At 35.0% G+C, this 12,085-nt stretch overlaps 1 pseudogene; it reads right to left on the bottom strand.

Annotated features, from left to right (window-relative positions):
- Window positions 1-931: 931 nt before the first annotated feature.
- Window positions 932-11,304, bottom strand: LOC121481408 (annotated as a pseudogene).
- Window positions 11,305-12,085: the final 781 nt, after the last annotated feature.

Below are 12,085 nucleotides of genomic sequence, written 5' to 3'. Positions count from 1 at the left end.
AACATTCCTTCAAAGTAAATTCTGTTATGTTTATTATGAAAAATGTAAGTTCCAATGACTATTATTTTCTCAATTTGTTAAAATTATTTTTAAATATAAGAACATATTATAATACATTATAAAGTACTGTTACTAAGGTTCAATAAAACTAATGAGTTTTTCTAAATATTAGACTTCACTGTTGGCAATATTTCTTAGTTATAAATAAATCGCTATTCAAATCTTGAAATGATTGTAAGATAACTGAACGAAATTCTTAAAACCCACAGCTCCTAAACTGTGTTTGAGGCACCCTGGAGTGTCATAGTGAAGTCATGGAGGTGACATGGAATATTTTGTTGAATGTAGAAACACTCAACATCTCTTGGACCCATCTGAGCTACTAGATCAAGGTAGTTCACAGTTTCAATGTTAGATCATGTACATTGCTCTCAGTGATGTTATATACTTATGAATCTGGGTTTTCTTTTCTTTTTTTTTTTTTTTTAAGTCAAATACTATTAGAAAATCAGAACAAGAATTGAGGTGGCAAAATCAATGATATTTCAATGATTGAGAAGTTTTGTGGTACCCAACTGGGCCCATTCAACCTGTTAATAAGTAGTTGTAATTTTGAAGAATGAAATAAAATATTGTTTTTAAATTTATATCTTGCGGGGACATTTGGTAGCTCAGTGGTTGAGTGTCTGCCTTCAGCTCAGGGTGTGATCCCGAGGGCCAGGATGGAGTCTCACATTGGGCTCCTTGCAGGGAGCCTGTTTTTCCCTCTGCCTGTGTCTTTGCCTCTCCGTCTCCCACGAATAAATAAAATCTTTAAAAAAGTTTATATGTTGTGTTTTTGTATATGACTATAAAAGTTTTGGATTTTTTTTTTTTTGAGAGGAAGTAGTATTTATGATGGCATGAATAGGCAGGGGCAGTGCCAAGATTCTCATGAGTTCAGAGCTGGCCATTCATCCAGTGGGCCATAATTAGGGATATATTTGACCCTACAGCCATCTGAGATGAACAGCTTTTCAGTCGCCACATCTTCAAATTCATGGGCATTGAACTTGGTAAAGCCCCATTTCTTGGAAATGTGGATCTTCTGATGGTCAAGGAACTTGGACTTGGCCCTGCGTAGGGCCTCGATCACATGCACCTTGTTCTGCACTTGATAGAGATGGGTATGACGATTAGGCCAATGTGGACCCTGGCTACTGTGCCCTGGGGCTTTCCAAAGGCACCCTGCCTACGTGTCTGGATCCTGTCAGCTCCAGCACAGCACAACACCCTATTGCTATGGATGCCGTGGAAGGGGTAGAGACGCACTCTGTTGTGAAAAGCATCTTTGCCACAGCTTTTCACTATGGACTTGTTGGCACAAATAAGGTCAGCCTCCAGGGCTTCAGAGAAGAGCTGCTTCTATTCATCTGAGGCCATGTGGCCAAAGTGGGAACTCATCCACTTTTGCCTTCTTCCACCCTAGGTCAAAGATGCAGATCTTGGTATAAGGGACCCCTCTACAGAAGCAAGACTTTGGATAGGGCTTGTTCTTACAGTTTAACACAGGGTGGAGGGTGGCCGATGATGACACAAAGACCTTCAGTGGTCTTTGGACGCCAAAGGAAAAGAGTCTAAATTTTTGGAATATTATAGCTTACTGTCTTGTGTAGACCCAGCTACTTAATAAGTAAAACTTTTGAGGATTTCTTTTGGTCTTGAAACACCGTGAAAAATTTCTGTTACTGCTAACAGAGAACTGGTGAAGCCAGGTTATTTGTTTTCCATGTTTTCTTTTGTTATTTGCTGAAATTCAAGGGTTTTTTTTTTTCCATATTTTTCCCAGTTTTATTGAGAAATAATTGACATATTGCTGTGTAAGTTTAAGGTATACAGCATAATGGTTTGAATTACATATGTTGCAAAATGATTACCATAATAAGTTTCATTGGCATTTATCATCTCATACAGACATAATGAAAAGAAAAGAAAAAAGGAAATAAATTGTCCTCGTGGTGAGAACGTTTAAGATCTCTCCCTTAACGATTTTCACATGTATCATACAGCAGGGTAAACTATAGTCATCATGTCATACATTACATCCCTAGCACTCATTTATCTTTAAATGGAAGTTTGTACCTTGTGATCACTTTTCTCAAGTTTTAATTTTTATAACTCTAGAGAACATTATTTATAGAAAAATGATCTGAAGAAGCTCTTGATGCTATAAAAATTATTTATGAAAATGAATTTGTGGTCATGGTCTTAGCCACTTTCGATTTATTTATTACCAACAGAACTTGGAAGCAATATTCAGTTTGAATTTGTAACGATAGATTATCAAAAATAGTGAGTTTTCAGTTTCAGAAAAAGCTTTGAAACATAGTTTTGAAACTCTTTGGATTTGACAAGACCCAAATGAATTCTGCCAAGGCACTCTTTTTCCTAATTTTTTAGGTTCTTGTGTATTTGCAGAGAAATCTAATCCTTATGTTACTGATTCATTTACACTTAACTCATCAAAATGTTTGGTGAATCCATTTGATATCCAAAGAGCTTTATGAGAAGTTACATTTGGAAATTCTGACATTTTATAAATAATTCTTGAACTTCATTTCTTTAAACCAGAAAGCCCTTTAAAAAAACACACACACACACTTTTTTTTTTTTTTTTTTTTAGAACTAGATCCTCAAAGTTGACTTTAATTTGGTACACTTCTGAATCCAAATAGGAGTAAACTTAGGGAAACATTTTTGAGTATTTCACTGTAGTGGATTTGGGTTTTCCCTAGTGGAATATTATTTCAATAATTAAAAATCTGAGTAATAGTGAAATATTTCATGTGTGTTGTCTTTTAATGGAAATGCTCTCACTCTGAGGATGAAAAATTGCATTTAAGTCATTTTGAAAACTCTCTTAGTGGACAAATTTAACATAATAAGCCATAATGGCTAATTGGTTATCTTATTTTTCATTGGCAAAAACTTCAAAACCAACAAAATAGACTGTGTCATAGTATTTTAAGTGTGATAAATGTTGTCTATGACCTCAAGAATGTGTCCTAAAGCAAGCAACGGTTAACATGTTAAAAAACAAAAACTTTTAAAAATGCATTAGATCATGTCTGCAAAAGAGAAATGTTTGTTAATAACACTGTGTTATTTGGCCTAACTTTTTAATGTCCTAAACATAAGGCATTAATGAAACAAGATTACGCTCTAAGCAAATACTAAATGTGAGTAATCTTATTTCTATTCAGCAATCAAGTTATTAAAACACAATGTGTGGTTCCCTTAGATACACAAAACAATGTAGTATCATCAGGACATTTATTAGGTTAAACCATGTGAGGTTGCCATTTTTACATTAAAAACTGGTCAAATACAGGCAATTTCACATGGCTGAGCCTGTATCTGGTCATAAACAAATCAGTATGGAAAGTATTGTTTCTAGAATTTCTCTATGAGGAGGATCGAATTTACATATTTTAGAGACTTTGTTTATATTATTATATTTTTCTAATCCAAATGTTTTCTTAATCTGGAAATGGACTTCAATTTTGGTAGTTCTTCAAGTATGTCAGTCAATGCAGCCAGGTTCCATGAACCCCTAAATCTCAGTGCGTTAAAAAATAATAAAGTTAACTTTCATTCATGTTCTCTGTCTGCCCTGTGTCTATTGCCTTCACTCCAGGATCCATGCTGATGGGATTCTGATAGTCATGGAAGCAGAGAGAAAAGCGGACATGATGGAGACAGGCTGGCTCATAAAGCTTCTATCGGAAAGTCAGACAGTTCACTCCTGCTCACATTTCACTGGCCGAAACAAGTTAAATGACAACATCTATAGAAGTAAAGAAGCACAATGCTGCCAGGTGCCCCAGGAATGAGAGAACAGAATATTGGTAAACAGTTTCAATGACTCCAATATGGACACTTTAAATTAGAATTCTCATATATGAACGATCTACCTCAGAATTCGAACTTTTAGTAAGGCCTACTGTTACTCCAAGTACAACTAATGAAGGATCTGTAAATATTAATAAAAAATGAACGCTGGAGACACTAAACTTTATTATTCATATAATTTAGCAAAGACAGTAAAAAGTACTGTGTAGGATGGGGGAAAGAATATTTGTGCCATTATCTTTTTTGGAAGATCTCTCTTGTCTGGGTTTAAATTAGATTAGCACTTACTGAAGTAGGACTGAGTCATATAAACCAATGGATATGATCTGAACCAGAGATGATGATTCTCTAGAGAGCCAAATAGACTGTTGACTGTGACTTGCCGTGTGTCTACCTCAGTCAACAGGCTAACGTTGATTCAACTGAGACCAAAGGGGAAATAATAATCAAGCTCATTATTTGATTTTTAACTCTTGAGGGTTTATTGTATGTTTATGGAGACACATTCTCATGCACATTTGCCTTTCCCTTCTTTTTTCTTTCTTCTTCTTTTTTTCCCTTCTGTCACTGTATGATCTCAGGATAGCATGCTGCATAGCCAAGGCCTGAAATAACAGACACCATCACAAAATTTCCCATTTTGTTTTGTAAGGAGGCAAGTTGTATATGCAAGATGGTAAAACAATTCCCATGCTAATAGGAGCAAATCACTTAAAGAAATAATTTTCTTAAAAAAAAAAGAATTTTCTTGTGTATGAGACAAAATAATTTCACAAAAATATATAAATAATAAAAAGAAAAGTTAATTAGCACAAATTGGACAGTGTTTCAGAAGTAAAGATTCAAACAAAAGACATTTAAGGGTAGAACATTAAGTGTCTTTATGTTAACCAGTTAACCAACTTCAATAATTTTGAAGTAACTATTAATGACATACTTAAGAATCTTGTAAGCATCAATATTGTGTCTACTTATAAGCACCAACCTTCTAGCTTTTTAAGTATATTGCTTCCAAACTCATTTTCGTTTCTCGATTCAGAATGTTAGATCAAACGCAGTGGTAGTATCACTAACTGCTCCCAGTGTAGTTATAAAAGGACCAAAGGGTTAAACCCATGATAAACTCAAGGCACTGCAGGTCATTTCCTCTAGCATATAGCTTCTCTTTGCTTGATTTAAAAGACATCTGATATTGCTATAGGGCGGAAAGTTGACTCATTAGAAAGGAATGTGAATGTCTTACTTAGAGACCTCCTTGCTGCCATGACAGATTACGTTAGTCCAGCAAGCAACAGGGAAAACATAGCTTTAGTGAACCTGTATGTGAATGATCTAACTGGTTTTATTCATTCTGTTCTGACCACTTTCAGTTTTCTTTTTAAATGTAGCTCCTCTGTATTCTAGGAAGAGGAAACATTATGGCAACATCATACAACATTAAGGAAACATTATGGCAACATCATACAACATTATAATTTAAAATATTATAGTAAATACATTGTTAATGTAAATAAAATGTCATATTATAATAAAAAGAGCCAATGTTGTTTTTCATAGAAGCACTTTTTTTAATTAACCATCATTTATTGATGGCTGGTGTTTGACATTTTGCAATAAAAGTTTTAATCATTTTTAAACACCATGCTATTCTCCATGATTGAGTTTCTTCCTACTGGATAGGCCCAGAAATACTTTTATATTCTCTATTTCCTTTTAACTTTTTTCTTGGCATCTACTTTTGCATCATCCTGTTCTCCACATGGTAAGTCCTTGCCTATGAGGCAGGGCTCAAATATTCTGATATTATCTTTTCTAGATCCTCCACATAATATATATCCTTATCCACACTGTTTTATTGAGTTCACTCTTGGATTTGTGGCTACCATGGCGTGACTGTCTGGAGATACTGTTTCACTTCAAAGCCCTAAATCAACCTCATTCTCATCTGATGCCTCCAAGATCCAATGTTCACACTCCCACCAAGCAAGAGATCAAACAAATGATTTTACCATTTTCTTTCTTTCTTTCTTTCTTTCTTTCTTTCTTTCTTTCTTTCTTTCTTTCTTTCTTTCTTTCTTCTTTCTTTCTTTCTTTCTTCCTTTTCTTCTTTCTTTCTTTCTTTTCTTTCTTTCTTTCTTTCTTTCTTTTTTTTCTTTCTTTCTCTTTCTTTCTTTCATCCTTTCTTCTTTTTTTCTTTTTTTTCACACTGACATTCCTTTAAATGTTTTTAATAAGCCTAAAGTGCCAACAGCATCTTGGCCAACTATTCCACATTTATCTGTGGAATTACCTGTAATTCCATCTATTATTCAGCAAACTTCCAAAAAGTTATTATTTTTTCTTTTCTTTCTTTTCTTTTCTTTTCTTTTCTTTTCTTTTCTTTTCTTTTCTTTTCTTTCTTTTCTTTTCTTTTTTTAAGATTTTATTTATTTATTTGACAGAGATTGAGAGAAAGAGATCACAGGCATGGGAAAGGCAGAGGTAAATGGAAAAGCAGGCTCCCCGCTGAGCAGGGAGCTGGATGCAGGGCTCCATCTAAGGATTCTGAGATCATGACCTGAGCTGAAAGCAGAAGCACAACTGACTGAGCCCCTCAGGTGCCCCTGAAACGTTATTTTTTTCATATTTTATACTTTATGGTTTCTAAACATTGCTTAACTAAATTAAAAGTTTAATTTAGTAAGCTATTTGAAAAGAAATGATCAATCTAATATTTGAAAATTCTTTTCTATAGGTCTTTATCAAGTAGACAAATATTTCATATTTCTGTGGATTCATGGTTTATTCCTTACAAGTACTTTTCTTTTACTGTAAGTATATTTTAATATTAAGAAAAAATGTTTATTATTAGATAAGATGAAAAAAAAATTTAGATTTCACGCACTTGTTTTGGTTTCTACTTTTCAATACACATTTACCCTCTTTAACATAGAGCTTTCTCCTTTAAGGAAAAGTTTTGGTGTGATTTAATGTTGTCTGTTAATTCCTTATGTTCAATGCTTGATAGGAAGAGACTTAAGGACCCCAATCCACAGAATACCATGGAGCCATCTCTCTTGCATAAGAATACCTGGAAACATCCTGAGATTTTTTTTTTTGTACTTTTCTCAATAACCTGTAACCCCCAAATCTCTGCCTACACTATAGACAGTGATTCTTCACAACAGAGGTAAGTTTATTATTTTCATGGACTTCAGCAGAGTGATATATACAGCTCATAGTAGAAGAAACTCTAATTCTAGGGATAAATTTAATTGGAACCAAGATAGGCAATGTGTTTCTAAAAGAAGTTTCATTTAAAAGATGAAATTGAGTTAGAGAAATAAATATTTATAAAACACTATGGTTCAGGGATCCCTGGGTGGCGCAGCGGTTTAGCACCTGCCTTTGGCCCAGGGCGCGATCCTAGAGACCCGGGATCGAATCCCACGTCGGGCTCCCGGTGCATGGAGCCTGCTTCTCCCTCTGCCTATGTCTCTGCCTCTCTCTCTCTCTGTGACTATCAAAAATAAATAAAAATTAAAAAAAAAACATTATGGTTCAGACTTTCTAACAGATGTAAATATATTTTTATTTTTAATTAATTAATTAATTTTATTTATTTATTTATTTATTTTTTACCTTCCAGTTTTACAGGATGTCTTTTCTTGGGTTTAATTCAGTATCTTAAATAAATGTATGCTGACTTTAAGCAGTAAGTCACAAAGCTGTTTGCCAGTACTATTTTCAGATTGCATTTGAACTCCTTCCATCTTTATGTTAAACTTCATTCCAATACACAGGCAAGACAAGATCGATATAAAATTTAAGAAGAAACAAAGAAGGTTCTGTCCATAGTTACAAATGATATTGTTGCAAAACCACTCCCCTGGCACTGAGTGACAAGTGCTACCCAAATAAGGAGTTGTGAACACCAATGAGCATCATTTAGACAGCAATCCTGGGAACTAGAGCAGCACTTCAGATGCTCAAACATTCCTTAAGGGAAGATAATTGATAGTAAGTCACATACAAGCAATTTACTACTAAAAGAAAATAAAATAGTTTGAGAATCTTTTATATCTCTTTCCTTTGGAAGCAGAAAATATTTTATTCACTTAACAATAGGAGGAATTGTAATAAGAATAAAAAATGGAAGAGGAGATAACATGGCAACCCACAAGATGAGATTAGCAGTTTGGTGTCTAATTAACTATATGAATGAAAAACCAAGCTTTACATTGTTGAAATTGACTTGGTTGACTCTCCTACCAATAACAACCACAAAGTCAGTTGTTAACAAAAAACAGTAAGTAAAGATGGTGTTATTCAGACATTGAGGTTTAGAAGACTTAGGCTTGAGTAGTATAATGCTCTGACAACTTCCCACATATTAATGGAACTTAAATTCATGATCATTTTAGACTATCGCAGATTGAGTGATATGGACCAGATTGTGCACCCCACAATTCATATTTTGAAAGCCCTAAGCCCCATTGTGAGTATATTTGGAGATAGGACCCATGGGAGGTAATTAGGGTTAAATGAGGTCATCAAGGTAAGAGTCTAATTTGATAGGATTAATGTCCTTATCAGAAGAGACACCAAAGCTCCCTCTTTTTCTATTGTCCACATGAAGACACAGCAAAAAGGAGACCACCTGCAAGCCAAGACAGAGCTCTCACCAACAATCAAATTAGCTGGCACCTTGATCTTGGACTTCCCAGCCTCAAAAGATGTGAGAAATAAATATCTGTTGCTTAAGCCAGCCAGTCAGTCTATGCTATTTCATGATGGCAGCCTGAGCAGATTAAAGCATTGGAACTAGAGCATTCAATGGAATGTTGAGGACAAAATAATTTGTAAGAATTGATGATCAAGATTTTATTCCTTTCCTTACTGCACAGTAATACATGCTGTTAACTCTTGTTCTTACTGGAAGGGTATGGACTATCATCATTGTTTCTTCAACAGTTCTAAAGATAACTAAGTGAATAGGTTTTGAAAATTTCAGGTTTCAAGGTAAACACAAACCTTAACATGCAATGCTTTTCTTATTTCACAGCCTTTAAACTTATTCAATTTGTTTATATTTAGAAGAAAAACTGCCACTAAATTCTGAGTCTGAACCATCAGGGTAGGACTTGCCACCTTGCCATTTTTTTGTTGACCAGTTTTATTAATATATTGGGATTGCAAGAGTAAATTAACTTCTTTTCCATGAAGTTAGTCATGGCCCATGTTGGCAGATGTACAATAGGAACTTTTTATGAGGGCGTAGGTCAGATAAGTACCAGAAAGCAATTCAATATGCAAGAATTTCTTTTTCAATTGTAGATATATTCTATTTATCATGCACTATTAGATGCACTATTAGCAGTAAGTTCCTCAAAGAAATAGAAAGAACAACATTGCTGACAAGTGTTGTTGGGTTAAAAGTCCATTAATGAGCATCTCTTACAAAATAGCTTCTTTCAACTTGATCAACTATGTCTCTTATGATTTAAACATAGTCCTTTAAAAAAAATAAAAAAAATAAAAAAATAAATAAACATAGTCCTTTAAATCTTAAAATAAAAACTGAGAGGTATAGTATAAATCATTGCAATGCAAGTTCCCTTAAATTGCATACGATTGGTTACAAAAAATACATAATTATTCCCTCCGCATTAGAGAATTTTAGAGTTCCTTTCACTTTCCTTTTATATTCTATTTCTTCCTTTGACAGGTGTACAGTTAGGCAACGACATATGAATTATCCTGTGTGGACAAAGAATTCTTCTAGGCAAGAAAGAGAGATAAAGACGAAGATGATGTTATAGACTAGAACTGTGATTTAGAAAAAGAGAAAAAGAAGTGTTTTCATTTCGCTGTAATTTGACCTCACGCATTCTGTCTTTGGTATGTGTGGAACCGCACCATCTATGAATTCTATTTACCTGGCACTGAGATAAGCACTTTGCACGAATTCTTTTCTTATTTTTCACAGATTTTGTTAGGTTGATAGTAGTATTGCCACGATATTAAAGATACGGAACTGAGACTCAGAATTAGTTACGTAACTTTTTCTCAGTAACACTGCTGAATAATGGTGGTGGCACAGTTAAATGTGAAGTCTGTCCAGGAGAAATGCCAGTGTTAACTTGCTTCTTTTATATGGACTCTGCATAGAAATTGGCCTCTTTACCAATATCAGCCTAATATTAGCAAACTTTCTGTGACCAGATAGGCAGGTCTTTGGAGAGGTGACAAAATACACACGTGGGAAAACACACTGGAAATCAAATTAACAGAAAGTGAAAACAAATTTATCTTCTCATTTATGCTGCCATTTGCATTTCAATGATTTCTAGTATTCTTTTCCACAGATGCTGACAGCACCGGCAGACAACTGAGATAGGGGAGCAGACCTACCAACTTGGGTAGGAACTGATTCGGCTCTGGGTGATAGATGCCTGAAAATCTGGTAGGCAAGTTGTCAGCAGGGCTCTGACATAAAGGAGTCGACTTCCCGGTAGATGGCAGCAGAAGCAAAACACGTGCAGTCTGGATGCAGAATCTGGGTCATTGGGCAAAATCAGAATCAGAAAAATTCATGGGCGAGTAGCAGATCCAAAAGCAAAAGAGCATGAGATTCAGGACATTAGTCTCCAGATAATGTGACTGTTATTAGTAGAAGAGGGAACAAGATCTAAGAGGAAAATGGGGTGCTAAGTGTTTACCAGCACAGACTGTGTTGACCCAATGAAGGCAGAAAAAGGGATTCAGGTTTGGGGATCTCCGTAGTTACCAAAGCCTGACCTGTGGAGGCTGATAAGCAGCACATGTGACTAGAAACAAGGCCAAAGAATAAAAAATGATAGGGATGCCTGGGTGGCTCAGTGGTAGATCCAGGGTCATGGGATCAAGTTCCACATCAGGGTCCCTGCAGGGAAGCTGATAAATAATATTATAAATAAGTAAAATTTTAAAAAATAATAAAAAATTAGAGCTGAATAAGCCTAGCCATAGCAGAAACCAAGTGGTAACTGGATACCAAAATGAGCCTTTTATCATCGAGCAAAATCCATGGATTTCTTTAATTTTCCTGTTGATTCATTGCCATTTCCTCTCACTACTCTAATCAAGAGTATTTTTACATGGAGACCATAACTAAAAATTGGAGCTTTTCTTCAGTTCCTCTCTACTTGTATAGCTCAATACTGTTCCTTCCATCGTTCATCCTTTTTTCCTTCCTTTGCTTTGAATCCCTCTATTACCACTCTTCTCCCTTTGTAGCAGGCTCTTAGGAAGTTTGTCATCTTGCATGACAGCATCACTTCTCATGGCAGCAGGAATTTTGGGCAGTGGCTGGACGGCCTGGGAGGTCTCACCATAGCTGTCAGTTGGTGAAAAAAGATAGATGCGGTCCACTCTTCTTTGGTCTATTACCATGTTCTGATTCCAGGGTAATGGAATGGGGGTGTAGCTGTTACTCAGTGATGACTTTTTTTAGTAAATGTCAGGATTCTTAGAGCATCAGGAGATGAATCATTAACCTACATTATATCTCAAAGAACAAAAAATTACCTATGTGTTGAGGAAGTTCCCAGCAAGATTCAACTCTATCTCCCTGTAATTTGCTATTTTGGGTGTTGGGTAGAAAAGCTTAAAGACAAGGAAGAAACAAGAAAGAAAAACATTCCTTTCTCCATTGATTCAATATTTTTCTGTTTCCATTTTAAATATTCTGTTAACTACTTCAGAATGAATAATCAATGATTGAGAAATCAAATGATACTGATCCAATCATAGTAAGGCATATGCAAAGTGTATTGCAGTGTGTAAAGCCGTACACTGCTGATGTATACATTTACAACCATGACAGTGAATTTTATCAATATCAATGATATTGAGGAAGTCCAGGCCCTTGAATTCCACATTTTCTTTAGGATTAGCATATTTTTTAAGGAGCTCCAAATTTTCATATCGCATCCTCAGCATAGATATTACATTTCAAATGTAGTAACTTTGATGCTTTCAAACAGTTTTTAAATATTTAGCTATAAATATATGAGTAAACCTAAATATAATAACTCATTTGAGAAATTAATGACAAACATGTATCTGTCCTCTTCAATCAAATTCAGTCTTTAATTTCTTATTAACTGTTTCCTCTCCTGAAACAGTAGAGTACCCAGAACCTTGAATTCTACAGTTTAATATTTACAAAAAT

Source organism: Vulpes lagopus, chromosome 23 (assembly GCF_018345385.1).
Source record: "Vulpes lagopus strain Blue_001 chromosome 23, ASM1834538v1, whole genome shotgun sequence".
Classification (NCBI taxonomy): domain Eukaryota; kingdom Metazoa; phylum Chordata; class Mammalia; order Carnivora; family Canidae; genus Vulpes; species Vulpes lagopus.
Note: the sequence above shows the minus strand (reverse complement) of the source record. Positions and strands in the feature narration are given on the sequence as shown.